General features: G+C 44.3%; 1 protein-coding gene and 1 long non-coding RNA gene across 3 annotated transcripts in view; both read left to right on the forward strand.

The window, feature by feature from the left end:
* The window catches only part of XKR6 (XK related 6), a 176,831-nt gene that overhangs the window by 44,621 nt on the left and 117,409 nt on the right, over nucleotides 1-14,801 (forward strand). The window contains exon 2 of one of the 2 annotated variants that reach the window (XR_003991863.1): nucleotides 2,521-5,211. The exons of the other annotated variant lie outside the window; for it this stretch is intronic. The gene's annotated coding sequence lies outside the window, so the exon portion shown is untranslated. Of the gene's footprint in view, nucleotides 1-2,520; nucleotides 5,212-14,801 lie in introns of those variants that run through there. 2 annotated transcript variants of the gene reach the window in all.
* Nucleotides 2,560-5,211, forward strand: LOC115609465. Its single transcript, XR_003991864.1, has 2 exons — nucleotides 2,560-2,636; nucleotides 3,702-5,211. It is a non-coding gene; the product is annotated as an uncharacterized LOC115609465 (long non-coding RNA).

Consider the following 14,801-nt stretch of genomic DNA (forward strand, 5'->3'; position numbering starts at 1 on the left):
TCCTAAGGGGTTGCTGAAACGGGAGAGAGCCTGCAAATTGGAGGGGACATGTGTGGATTTGGGAAGCTGAATGAAACAGATGTCTACGAAGGAATGAAGAAAAGTGGGTTTCAAGTAAGAATGTGGGAAGGGATGCTGCAGACAGGGGGTGGCTTTGCTTTGTGAGCAAGTTGCAAGTCTTAAATATTTGAGTTCCAAGAAGATGATTGAGGATAACAGAATGAGGGAAGAGAACAGCATCAAAAGCACAGTGGCTCAGGGTTGTTATAATAGCTGGTATCACATGCTTCTGAGCACGTTGTCTTGTTGTCCTGGAGGAGATGATATCTGCTGAAAGAGGGGATGTTGGTAAAAGCTTGGGGGAGGGAAAGAAAGTTAATTAAAATGTTTGTTGAAGGACTGCAAGACCCACTCTTCTAGTAATTGCAGAGATTTGGGAGAAACTTCCAAATACAAATTTGAAATGTCACCAGAAGTATTTAGGGGGAGCAAGTCCCAGTCCATGGGAGGTTTGGGCATGTAAGATCCTCTTGTATGCACCCTGAGAGCTGCACTTCAGAGGCCAGGTTCAGATCCCACACATGCGTGTGGATCGCTGCATGTTTTGAAAATGATGCACATTTTTGAGGTGGCTTTGACATGATTGTCACTCTTTAAAAACAGGACATAAGGAGCTTGAAGACCTTAGTCTCATTTCAGGCAGGTAGGGGTGGATGGGTGCTCAGTGGTACCGGCAGTCGTAACCTCGTGGCTTCAAAAGAGCTTTGAAACCTCACAGCAGCTGAGCTGCCGTGTTTCCTCCTTCACTGCGAGCTTTCAGCATGCAATCTCCGTTTTGAATGTGGCATTCATCTGAAGTATTCATTAAGATGGGGAATTATTTGCATATTATTAGCATTATTACATGGAAATAAAGCTGCTGCTGGTTCTTCCCTCCCTCCATGTATCTTTCATCACCCGCCTTTATGACTGCTCTGAATCCTGTTTGTTGTGTGACAAACTGGGCTGATAAATCTCGTTACTCACTTGAATGGCTCGGAGACTCACAGCACATTACTGAATTTTGTGAATTATGTAATAAATGCATAATTAAAATTAAACTCGGAGCCTCTCGTGAAGCCTTATAAAATTCCGTTCATGATGAATTAGAGAGAAATGTACATGGGTATTAAAAATTAAGCCTAATTATTTGGATTTATTTTTAATCAATATTTAATAAGATACCTATACCTTCCTGCGTCCCCACAGCCAATCTGCTATTGCAGCTTCACTGGAAAGCACAGAAAGTGTTTGTGTGTGCGTGTAGAGTAAGATGTTTGTTTTCATTGTGCTACATATCTTAATATTTGATTACTGAAAGGAAAACTCCCCTGAGCACAATGTGCTCCAGAATTTCTTCAGCCAAGGGAAGTGACTGCTGGGAGGCTGGTTTGCCCAGGTCTTTTCCCACTTGATCACCTTTGAATATTGTGGTTTATTGGAGGAGAATTGCAATCGTAGGAAATAATTTACTGTAATGGAGCTCTGCTTGGTTGTTCACTCATCAAATTGTCATTAAAATCATTCAGAAAATCTTCTCCACAATGTATTTCTACAGTCCTGATTTTCAGTTAAAGGCAGCTGCCCAAACTGCCATCAGTTTTAAACTCGAGATGTGCTAAAAACTTATTTTCTGTGTGCTAAAATTGACTTTAGAGATGTTTTCCAATGCCTTGTAAAGAGAAGCGATGTTTTGAAGGCAAACAGTCTGCAAGCGCTTGTTTAATTTTGAAAGGTTTGTCTCTTAAGTACGAAATTGAATAGAAGGGATTTTATTCCCCTAAATCCCCAATTCTAGAGAAAGCAGCTTGAGATCTCAGTAAGAGAATTAACACATGGGTTAAACTTACAATAAGAAGCAGTACTTGGAAAATGCCTATTCAGATGCCGTTAGGGAAATAATAGGATTAGTTCTTGTCGTGTCAGTGTGGATTCCTCAAACTGCCGGCTGCGTGCTGACATGCATACGTTATATGTTGCTGGCCTGGGCATGAAATTGAGGACAATGAAAATAAAGATGACTTTTCTTGGAGGCGAGTTGTTTAAGCCGGTACTTCTGCAAACGCATGCGACAGGTAATTCAGTATGACAAATAAGCCACTAATAATCCCCCCCGATGCTGTTGTTTGGGACTGAGATGATCTTAATTGCAGCTGTGTAACTGCTAAAATGCCTTTATCCTACATCAGGAATACACCGTGGAAAACATGTTTTCCGTTCCTGTAAGCAGATTTCTATTCATTTCTATCATCTGTTAGAAACATATTTTCTTTGCCTGTTATTTCCATTATGTGTTTTTGATGAGTTCCATTGCATATATATTTTAATGTATATATATTAAATCCATCATTTAAGATAAAGCATTCTTGTATCTTTTTTTTTCTTTTTTTCCACAATTCATGGTAATCCAGAATCCTGGAACAAAGCATTATTTTTTGTGTCTGCCATTTCATAATCATCTGTGTGTATCTTTATTTTTAGCTTAAGCGAAAGGCACAAGAGCATTAAGGCTGAACTGAGGTTGTTTTGACGTCATCTGATTTCGTCATAGAAGGTGCTGTAGGAGATCGTTATGCTGAAAAACTCCCAACAAAATGGTAATGAGTAAGAGAAAGGCTTTTGTTGTGCTGTCATTCTTCTGCTTCTTTGTCTTCAGACACAACTACTGCTTCTTTCCGCGGCTTCTCTTCATTTTTCTGCAGGATTTGCTTTTGTGTATAGTCCCGGGTACCCTGTAACTCCCCGAAAAGCCGGTGCTTTGGGAGCAGAGGGGAGGGTAGGCAGCATGTTATCAAGCAAACCCCCTCATGACTAAGAATGGTGTAGTTTTGTATAGTCAAATAATTGGCAAATGAAGCAAAATTTTGTCTGTAAATCCACTACAGTGGAGGAAACAAAGCAGGCACTTGCTTAGGTTGATATGTCACTTCATAGTTGAGTGCATGTCTGAGAGTATAGCCAAGTACTCCTTGAAGCTGGAACTTAAGAAGGAAGTAAAAAAAGAAGAAAATCTTTACAGATTGGTTTATTACAGAGAGTATTTGCTGTGTTTTGGCACAAGCTATATTTAGGGTGCGTGTGTGAAGCTTTTGAAAGAACTTTCTTCACATTTTGAAGTGATAGACGCATACAGCTAACGCTGTCTGGAGTTGCAGCTAAAGAAGCGCTCATTTCAGAGTGTGTGTTTTAGCCTAGTGTTACTCAAGTCTCATTACAGTAATCCTTTCAAATTGAGTAATCTTACAGTTCTGGAAGACAGCAATATATCATATGAAGTAGCTTGCAATTCAAGATTAAAAAAGTCCTCTGAAAAGGAATTTACAAGAGTCACACTGAATACACATGAGAATTTTATTGTCCATACCAGAAAATTGCATGTATTAGGTTACTGTGCCACATATTTTTCTCATTCTTGGACTACTGCTTGTACAAAATGCCTTTCTGCTCTCCTTTGTAGCTGTTCCTTTCTTACTAATGAGAGTTGTTCTCTTCTAACAAAAAGTGCTTATCCATCCTATGTGTCTTTTTAAATACGTCAATTTAAATTAATATTTAACACAGCAAAGACGTGTGTATGATGTAATGTATCCGGTTACGGCTAATTGTTATTTGATGTGATCTAGCCTTTTTGTACTTATTTTTTCATACCTTTTATGCAGCAGGATATTTTTTAGATGACAGTGTAACACTTGATTGACACTCGAAAGTAGACTATTTCTTCTGGAGTGCTTCTGGGTTTATCAGTTAGCACTGTCCTTTATGGTTTCATCCCAGACCAGATAGCCTCATTCCTGTTCCAGTGTAAGGTATAGTTACTAATCTGTTTGCACCTGCCTGTACCATATTTTTTTAAAGGCTTTGGAGTGGTTACTTTGCTGGGATTTTTGTGGGGTTTTTTTCCAGCTGACTTCATTTATCTAGAAGCTAGGTGTCCAGTCAGAGCTACTTGTCTTGGCTCCCTCTCTGTCAATCGTATTGACACCGTAGTGTGTCCTCTCCTAGTCATGCTGTCCTTCCATTGGCTCCAGCTTTAACTGGGTACCCACCTCTGACTGCTGATGTTTGGTAGGATGGACTCTGCCACCCCATCAGTAGGAGCTGATCTCTGAACATCCCCTGGTGCCTTGGAATTGTTTTTTTTCCCTGGGTGTGTAAGCTGTAATATCCCACTGAACACTGCAGAACTGCCCCTGCTGCAGCAGGATGGTGTTGGCCACGCAGCAGGGAAGCTGGTATGCTGATTCCTATGCAACGCCTTGTCCTGGATCTGAGCCTTGTGGCCAGTAGTCCTAGAAGGGGAATGTATGTCAATATTTAATTAAATAATGTAAATATTTAATTAAAAATGGCTTAATCAAAGCCATCAGCTGGCATCCTGCCTTTGCTGAGGGAGACCTTTGCTAGGTGCAGTGAGGGATTGGATTTTTCTTTTCTATACAATGCCATCTCCACAAAAGCCATGGTTGCAGACATCCTTAAACAGCCTGGGCTTTCCAGGGTCTAGGAGCCATACATGCCAATGACGGGAGTGCACTATGGTTTAGGATGGGAGCCCTGGAAGGCTGCAGTCATACCGTATGACATTGAATAGCCACAAGTAGAGCACACGTGAAACCAGCTGATGGTTCAAAATGCTGTTTCCACTCACCCAGAAACCCCAGGAGAAACTACTGTTGCAGTAGCTTTACAGAGGGGAAGAAGGAAAAAAACATATTCCCTTTTTAGGGTAGCATTCTCTCTTCATCGAAATTACTGGAAATACTTTTATCAGTGGCTTTACTTCTTGTGGCTTATGGATCTTCTTGATTAAATCCTGTATACTGTAGAGAGAGGAGGTATGTACCATGGGAATGCCACACATGGTGGGGTGTGGATTCCCCAAGCTGCCACTCGCCAAACCCCAAAGACAAGTCGGTTCTGGGCACAAATAAGCACAGTTTCCAGAGAGGACTGTTCCTTACAGTTGTGCTTCTTCCTCACAGATCTGAACCTCATCTCTTCTTGGTTGTATTTCACTCAAAAACAGTGCATGTAAATATAAATCCAGTTCCCTGCAAGTATTGTTGGGATGCCAAGAATTCCCCTACTATTATTTTGTCAAGAAAATAGTATATTCTGTAGTTCTGCTCAGTTATTTTCATCCAATAAATGGGAACATTTCCACACCAAGTGGAAAAAAATCCCTGTTGTACTTAGAAGCAGGTTTTTGTTGTGTTGTTCAGTTCCTGTACATCTAAAGCATTATTTTAATCTTCATTTCACCGTTTAAGTTTTAATTGATTAATTATGGATAATTTAATGTTTGAGCATTTTTATTTATTTAATTTTCTTTTCTTTTTTTTCAGGTCTGAAAGGTTTTTATGGGTGGTGACATGTTCAGTGCCTGGATCAATGTGTTTCATTTAATATTGGGAAGGAGTTATTTTTTTGTTGCTTGGTTGGGGTTTTTTTAAGTTGATAAGAAGTAATTAATAATTGATAATAATAAATTGATAATAAGTAATTATAAGTCATTATAAGTCAGATCCAGGTGACATGTATAAACATGTTATAACACTGTATGTGTGCAGAGCAAATTAAAGCATCACCAGCCAGAAAAAGGCTCAGAGGAGCTGCCACAGAGAATGGTAGGGGGAAGGGGGAAGCTTTGGCTGAGGAGTTGTTCAAATTCAATTGATATCAGAAGGGCGATGAAAGCTGTGATGCCCACATGGACCAAACGCAGCTTCTTTTAGCAGAGAAGCCGACTTCCGCGAAGAAAACTGGGAAGGAAGCAGCGCTGTATCAGCTGGAGCTCACCTTAGCCTGAGGTTTAGCAATGTTTCTGCTATGGTGTGAATGACACGGAAGAGGAAAATCTCTCTCTGTGCTAAACAGGTGAGGCTGAAGCAGCATCTGCTGGGACAGAGTGATCTCACAATGCTAAAGCTTGTGAAGCCTCAGGTGAGGTCCCAGACACCACGCAGCACAGCGGGGAGCTTTGCTGCTGGCTTTGGTGTCACTGGGATTTCACCCCTCGGCCAGAGAACTGAAGCGTGCTTTCAATTTCCTCCTGTGCTCAGGTCTGTCCAGCAGAGCACTACATCCTCTGCCCAAGCACTTGCAGTCCTCCGCCAGGGCAGTGTGAGAGTCGTCATGAGCTGTTTTGGGGATTACATGAGCCGGGTTAGGGAAAAAAACCCTAACATTTATTTATTTAAAAAAAAAGGCATCCTGAGATTTCTGGACTGAGATCAGATGCGATGCGATTTGGATGATGACATCCTGCCAGTAACCAAAAGTGGACAAAGCTGTGTAATGATGCTTTTCTTGCTGCAGACCTGCTGTCCCCAGCCATAGGATTCCTATATAAAAGCTCGTTAAAAGTGAGACTGCTCTCTGAGATATTTAACTTGCTCTGTTTCCTGCTAGCCACTGCTAAACCTTACAAAAGAAAGAGGTTTTTAGCTTCCTGCCTGGTGTGTATCCAGAGTTCAGAAACCTCCACAGAAGATTAAGCAAGTTAGAGAAATTAGCTTTGATCCCTTTCTGCCAGCATAGGATTATTCCGCATCACACTGGTTTTGAAGTTCGTGCCTAATCCAGTTTTACACATCTCGGGGGAGTGGGCTTCTTAGGACTTCTTCTGCGAAACAGTTGGGTGGTGTTGCCTCTGATTTAGAGGTACTTACTCAATACCGAGATTCAATTTGCGTTTCCATTACTGCATCTCATTTCATCCCGTGCCATACACATGATGTTGCTACTCCGTGGTGTATGGCATACAAAAGCATATGGATCATTACTGTGCTCACTATACACTTAGTTGAACTATATATATTTAAACCACACTGCAAACAACTGTGTGTGGCTTGTGTGTAGGCCTTCAAACTGTTGAACATACTTACATGCAAAAGGGCTTGTAGTATGCAGCGTGGATCTTAGTACATGAAAACAACTCGTATTAAATGAGCTAAAGAGCCACGCGTGTAGAAATAATGCTAATCAAGGCAAAGAGGAGGGCCGTGTCACTGTTTGCCAGCAAACTAGAAGGTTTAAATTGTCAGTCCTGAGTTCATTTTTTAATGCACCACATTTTATACATTTTGAGTTTGTAAAAACATACGTTTTCTTTCTAATAAATGCGTATTTTCAGGCTTAAAAAATATCATTGTCTGTGATCCTTTGAAGTGACTCTTTACAGGCATTCGGTCTTGTCAGCACACTCAGAACGTTTCCTCCTTACACACACCGGGCATCGTGGCAGCAGACCAGTAGAGCATTTAAGCACATGATCTATTTTGAGTACACCAGCGATGCATTTAAAAATGACAGTGTGTTTTGCTGGACTGACAAAAGCTTGTTCAGAGCCATGTTAGGTTAGCACCCAGACCAGTCCCAGGGACCCTTCAGGAACTGTCTTCTGGAGTAGAAAGTACTGGACAGGTCAGAAATATGATTTATTACTCAAAAAATGTGGTTATAGGTCAAGAGTTAAAATTCCAAGCTGCTAAGGGTATCTGTATTTTAGTGGGAAGCCCAGGAGATCCCAGAATTGAACCCTCATCTCTGTTCCTGCCCTATGCCATCACCTTTATACACACCTTGTGATGTTATCTTGTTTCTCCTAAAGAGTGCAGACAGCACCACAAGTGAGAAATCCTGCAGCATTTCTAGAAGGGAGAGAGGGCAAGAAGAAAGATGGTAAAAAACTAATGCAATAGATACCCTAAATCCTGTGCTGTGTACACTGAGATGGATTTTTTTTTTTCCCCAGATCATCTATAGAATTAATTGAGTTACAGTAAGTACGTATGTGTAGACACTTGTGCATTTCAGACAGTATTTAGCAATGTGAAGGATACCTCTTGCAGCCTGGACAGCAGAGAATCATAGAAGCACAGACTGGTTTGGGTTGGAAGGGACCTTAAAGCTCATCCACTTCCAACCCCCTGCCACAGGCAGGGACACCTTCCACTAGACCGGGTTGCTCCAAGCCCCGTCCAACCTGGCCTTGAACACTGCCAGGGATGGGGCAGCCACAGCTTCTCTGGGCAACCTGTGCCAGGGCCTCACCACCCTCACAGGGAACAACTTCTGCCTAAGAGCTCATCTCAATCTCCCCTCTGTCATTTTAAAGCCATTCCCCTTGTCCTGTCCCTACGGGTCCTTGTCAAAAGCCCCTCTCCAGCTTTCTTGTCAGCCCTTTTAGGCACTGGAAGCTGCTCTGAGGTCTCCCTGGAGCCTTCTCTTCTCCAGGCTGAACAAGCCCAGCTCTCTCAGCCTGTCTCCACAGCAGAGGTGCTCCAGCCCTTGGAGCATCTTCGTGGCCTCCTCTGGACTCACTCCAACAGCTCCACATCCTTCTTATATTGTTGCCTCAGAGCTGGACACAGGACTGTGGGGGGGGTCTCACCAGAGCGGAGCAGAGGGGGAGAATCCCCTCCCTCGACCTGCTGGTCACGCTGCTGGTGATGCAGCCCAGGACACGGTTGGTTTCTGGGCTCAAGCGCACACTGCTGGGTCATGTTGAGCTTCTCATTGACCAACACCCCTAAGTCCTCCTCCTCAGGGCTGCTCTCAATCCAATCAAGCCTCTATTTGTGGTTGGGATTGCCCTGACCCAGGTGCAGGACCTTGCACTTGGTCTTGTTGAACTTCATGAGGTCCACCTCTCCAGCCTGTCCAGGTCCCTCTGGATGGCATTCCTTCCCTCCAGTGTGTCGACCGCACCACACAGCTTAGTGTCATTGGCAAAGTTGCTGAGGCTGCACTTGATCTCATTGCCCATGTCACCAACAAAGGTGTTGAACAGTGCCAGTCCCAACACTAACCCCTGAGGAACTCCACTCGTCACTGGTCTCCACTTTTTCTGAGCTGAGTTGCTAACCTGTGCTCTTGCCTTTTTCTTCACTGTCAATTGCTTGCTCAGCACAGCTGTGGGGTAGAACCCAAATCCATTCCAATGACACTTAATGAACTGTCGTCCTCTCCCAAAGCTTTTCTTGACAGATAAGTGCCGTTAATCCCGATGGACACCAGTGTTTTCAGGGATTTCACATCACCCGTGCAGAAAAGGAAGCATCCTCTTCCATCCTAACATGGCTTTGACCAGACCACCACACGCTTCTGCCACCAGGAGCACCTTCTATAATAAATAAAGATATTTTTAAGTAAATCAGAGTTGAAAGGTTGCAAGGCTGTCAGAGTGACTTATCTCTTCTCCCTGGGAAATAGCATTTCTGGAAGGTTGTGGCGGATGCTGCTTTAGCAGGATGCTGCCTGTGCATCCCCAGTGAGCAGTCCGGTCTGAATCCTGCGGAAGGTCTTCAAGAGATCTATCGGATGCCCTACTTAATTTAAAATGTTTAGGTTATTTTTCTGTTGTTTTGTTCTCATTACTAGAGTAAAATTATTTTTACAACTCTTTGGGTATTACCTGCTTGTATAATCTTCCTATAATTAAATTTACAAATCCGCTTTTGAGCTGGTGATGTATAAAACCTTGCGAACGGGATCCTTTGTGCATTAACCTATATTTATGGTACTTTTATTCCTTGTGGCAGTAATTAGCCTGGCTCTAGGCCTAGGGTTAATCCTTAAGATGCTGAACACGCTTGAATTTATTTTTTTCTCCTTCTCTGTGGCAAACTCTCTCATCTTATGCAGAGCAGAGCAGGGCATTTTTAAAACCGCTTCCCATGAAGCAGCTTAACTGTTACCCCTCTTAAGTGATTCATAGGAGGAGCTACAGCAAAGGTTAATTGATCCTGTGCCGTGGATACAGAAAGGAGAAATGATTCAGCCTCCGTCACAGAGGTGCCTGGCTGTTTCTAAGCCTGATGACGCAGCTTTTGCTGCACGGCCAAAAGACCGTCACCGATGTGCTCTGTAGAACTTTGGCGTGTTGAGCTGTAAATGGTTGGGTGTGTTGTAAAAACAGTACAGGGGCTCATGTGCTGGTCTGGTGTGGCTGGTACATCCATGCAGTGGGTGTCATCCAGCTCAATATGAGCCAGCAGTATACCCAGGTGGCCAAGAAGACCAACAGCAACCAGGCTTGTGTCAGCAATAGTGTGGCCAGCAGGACTAGGGCAGTGATTGCTCCCTCTGTACTTGGCACTGGTGGGGCTGCACCTCGAATACTCTGTTCAGTTTTAAGCCCCTCACTATGATAAAGACACTGAGGTGCTGGAGCCTGTCCAGAGAAGGGCAACGAAGCTGATGAAGGGTCTGGAGCACAAGTCTGATGAGCAGCTAAGGGAACTGGAGGAAAGGAGGCTCAGGGGAGACCTTATCACTCTACAACTGCCCGAAAAGAGGTTGTAGCGAGGTGAGGGTTGGTCTCTTCTAAGTAACAAGTGATAGGACAAGAGGAAATGGCCTCACGGGGAGGTTTACACTGGATATTGGGAAACATTTCTTCACCAAAAGGGTTGTCAAGCACTGGAACAGACTTCCTGGGAAGTGGTGGAGTCACCATCTGTGGAGGGATTTAAAAGATGTATGGATCTGGCACTGAGGGACATGGTTTAGTGGTGGGCTTGGCAGTGCTGAGTTGATGCTTGGACTTGATGGTCTTAAAGGTGTTTTTCAACCTGTATAATTCTATGATTCTATCATTCTACCATGATTTTGGAGGTTTTGGGCTTGAAGCTCTGCTGCCCTGTTGTTCAGCATACACTGTAGGTAGTAGCCTATGGAGCACCTCAGTCCTCAGCAGGCTAGAACTGCATACAGGACATTCCAGGGGAGTGTCATGTCTCTCCACCCAAAACCAAAGATCTCAACTACCTGAGTAGCAGCAGGATTTCACCCAACTTGATCCAAAGGTAGGGCAAAACCCCACTTTGTTCTGTGGACTTAGTGCAAGATCCCTCTAAGTGTGAGCAGAGTGGTTCTTCTATTGCTCCAAGCTGGAACAGAAAGTGGTCTCTTCCCTGGGTATCCCATGGAGCAGAAAGTTTTGGATAAAACCTGCAGTATCCCAAAGTTGCTCTGCCACCAAACAAAAGTGCTTTCGAGGTGACTTGAAAGAGTGAGGAAGCAAGGCCTGTTGCAAAGGTTGTTACTTGCCTGGTGAATCTCTTGTGTCTTGCAAGTTAATGTAGCTGCCTCATCCCTGGCAGTGTTCAAGGCCAGGCTGGACGGGGCTTGGAGCAACTTGCTCTAGTGGAAGGTGTCCCTGCCCATGGCAGGGGGTTGGAACTGGATGAGCTTTAAGGTCCCTTCCAACCCAAACCATTCTGTGATTCTGTGATTCTCATAATCATGACTTCTGCAAGTCCTTTCAGGTTTACTGAACATAAACTGGGTTTTGTTTTCCTAATGAAAGATGCTGAACCCTGATTCTTGTGTTATCATATGAAAAAAAAAAAAAAAGTAGCATTTCTGGCACCTTCCAGAGATCATCAGAAACACTGAGAAGTTTTTATTTCCTGGATGACATTGAGTAGAAATTAGTCTTACAGGAATGGGAGTTTTGCATTCGACCTTAACCATGCTGGAGGATATATTACTGTGTGAAGCCAAGAACACCTCAGAGGACACAGAGAACACAGCACTTGGGAGTGCTGGGATTTTTCTTCCTCATGAAGCTGAATACAAGCTGTGATACCTGGGCCAGCTAGTACTGACCCAAATGGTTCCTGGATCTGGTTCAAGAGTTGGCCTGCTCCAGGGATCATTCCGAAATGGCATCTTAGATGCAAGCACTTTTCTTTGGGAGAGAATCAGTAGGATGTGGCCGTGCCTGGTAGCACCATGACTGGAGGATGGATCCTGGTAATGTGTGTCCTACAATGCCTACATTGGCAGGTTGGATCATGGGCCCATCTGAATCATGGCTACAGATTCTCTCCAGATTGGAGACTATTATGATCTGAAGCATGGATTAGCAACCTACTTGATTAAAATGTTATCCGGACATATCTGAGAGAGAGGTCTTGGCTTTGTTTGTTTGTTGTGGTTTATTTGGGTAACTTCGTACAGTAGGGAGGAGCATTTCAGTATGTGTCAAGTTTTTGTGTGAATATCCACTATCTGCAGCATGCTGCGGGATGCTTGAAGAAATCATGGAGGGTACGCACTCACTGCAGGTTACCTGGCTGGAACATTTATTCATTGTCTTACCGTGCAAGATTTAAGGGACATCAAATAGAGATGCTAACGGCTTTCTGGAAATAGGAGAGGGTGTTATGTGAAAACTGAGCACAGCCCTTGGCATGGGCTATCCACAAATCGCAGAAAGTTGGGGAAAGAGAGTTTTGGAACAGGTTGCCCAGAGAGGTGGCCAGTGCCCTATCCCTAGAAACATCCAAGGCCAGGTTGGATGGGGCTCTGAGCAACCTGATCTAGTTGAAGATGTCCCTGCTCATTGCAGGGGGGGTGGACTAGATGACCTTTAAGGGTTCCTTCCAACCCAAACCATTCTGTTTCAATGATTCTATGACATGTCCTGCTCCCTCTGGTGCTGGCCAGTATTGACCAGACCTGCTGTTGCCATTTCCACCAGCAGCCTTCTTCCCCTCTGTGGGTGGACTAGGAAGGAGGAGGCATTGTGAAAGACTTGGTGCTGTTTCTGGGCTGCTGGTGGAGCATCAGCATTTGGAAATGTTCCTCATGGCTGAGCTCTCTTTGGAGACTCTCCCCTTGGGTGACACACAACCATCTCCGAATAATGGTCAGGATGGCCTCAACAAGTTTGTAGTTTGAAGCTTCAGCCTTCCTGGAGCCCCAGATAGATGCAGCACCGTACTCCTTGCTGCTGTGTTGGGAGAGGTACCGTGTGATGTAGCAAACATTGCCCATCAGGATTTTTTCCTCAGCAAACCTTTCTGGAGGCATTGATTTGCAGCGTGTCTGGGCCAAATTTAAGCATGGAGCCACATATATCTGAATTTAACTGTGCTGGCTGTTTTCCTAGGAGGAGGGATCAGGGGGATGGATTTGATTGCCTCGGAAAATTAGTGTTGATTTCAGTAAAGAATATTTTATTACTGTGTTTGCATTGGCATTGTCTTCATAGGATAATGGCTAAGAGTTTCCAGTGTTTCCTGTGCTTGTGTGTATTTAATGATTTAATCTATTCCTTCTGAATACTGGCTTGGAAAAAAAGAAGAAAGGGCTGGCTGCCTACTCTTATGTCCCATCATAAAATGAAATCACTAATCCCAAAGGTGGAGTTGCAATTGAAAAGAAAGAAAACCAGTCTTGAGAAGTATTAAAACTGAGTAACATGCCCCGAAATAGACACTGGCCGTGGTGTTTAATTCCATGACGGAAGACAGCAAGGTTATAGTGCTTTCAAAAATTGGGATGCTGTTATTTCCATTCCATAGTGTGGATTTAGGAATCTGGGTTTAGGCTCACTGGTTTGAAGCTGGTTGCTGCTGAGGGGGGTGCTCACTATTTCCTCTGTCACATTTAGTCATTGAACAGCCCACAGCCACCTGCCTGGGGAAGAAGAGTGGAAATTTTGCTTGCATACAGCCCTTTCTAAGCTCAGGCTTCTGCCTGACTTTTAGGGTACAAGCACACGCATCCTTTGCTTGTCCAAGTGCAGTTCTACAGGTCAGAAACAGTGCATTGTTGTCCTATAGCTCCCGTACCATTATTCCCCAAAATGAGCCTGAGTAGTAACTGGTGCTCTCTGGAGAGCTGCTGAAGCCTCGTTAGGCACCAGCAGGTAATGAAGGATGTATCCGCATCGCCAGCCCCTCCAGCAGCAGGTCCTGTCTCCCCATGATTTGCCGAAGCGAGCATGGAGATCCCTTTTGCTCTTCTGCTTTACAAATGTAAAATAATGAGTTGACCAAGCTACTGGCCTTTAAACCATTTTTCCCCTCTTAAAACCCTCTTAACACTCTGCCTTAGGCACCGGCAAAGCACTGTTAAGGTTTCCCTGCCTTGAGGACATAACTGTATGCTGCACGTGGGACTTGCCTGAGCTGGGGAGGTTGGTTAATAGCATCAGACAGTTCAATCCAGTTCAATTTGGGCTCTGACTTGCAAAGATCAAGGCTGATAGGGATTCCTGCTGCAAGTTGTGTCCTCAGGCATCTCCTATGTTCCCGCTGGCTGTTTCTAGCAAAGGATGGCTTGCAACAAAGGGAGAGCCCTCCAGGATGGGGCAGGCGTGCAGCGAGCTCACCAGCCATGCATTCTAACCTGCCTGTGTTTACAACTCGGAGCCTGAAGATTTCCCTTGTCTCCGTTCTCCGGCATCACTCCAAGCCATGGGAAATTTCAGATCAACAGGAAATACCTTCAGACAGCTCCAGCAAGTGAGACTGTAATGAAAAAGGCTGCGTGGTGCTGAGGCTGGTGTTGGCCGCTCATAAATTCAGCCCTGTACCTGTTAAACCAGGCTGCCACGTCTGACACTGGCAGAACAAGCGTAACCAAGTAAAGGTGTTTTGGGCACGCAAGTTTGGCCAGTTAAAATAATAGTGATATGCTGGAGCTAACGAGACTGAGGCTGTGCTTTAAGGGGACCAGGACATGCATCCAAGTCTGTTTGCAGAGGTTCTGGTCAAGGATGTTGCTCTTCCTGATGAGGACTGGGGAGAGGAATAGGAGCAGGGGAGCTAAACATCACTTAAAAGCTATTAGATGTTTTGTGTAAGACCTGGGCTGCAACTCATTGCATCACTGCACTGGCGAGGAAACCTCTAGGGTTTACAGCAGCGTATTTCTGGATCAAGAGTACAAGCCATGCATTTTTTGCTCTGAGCATCTCCCCTTTACGAGAGGAGCAGGGTGCTCAAGAGGCACGAGCAGAG

Source organism: Strigops habroptila, chromosome 6, assembly GCF_004027225.2.
Source record: "Strigops habroptila isolate Jane chromosome 6, bStrHab1.2.pri, whole genome shotgun sequence".
In the NCBI taxonomy this organism is placed as follows: Eukaryota; Metazoa; Chordata; class Aves; order Psittaciformes; family Psittacidae; genus Strigops; species Strigops habroptila.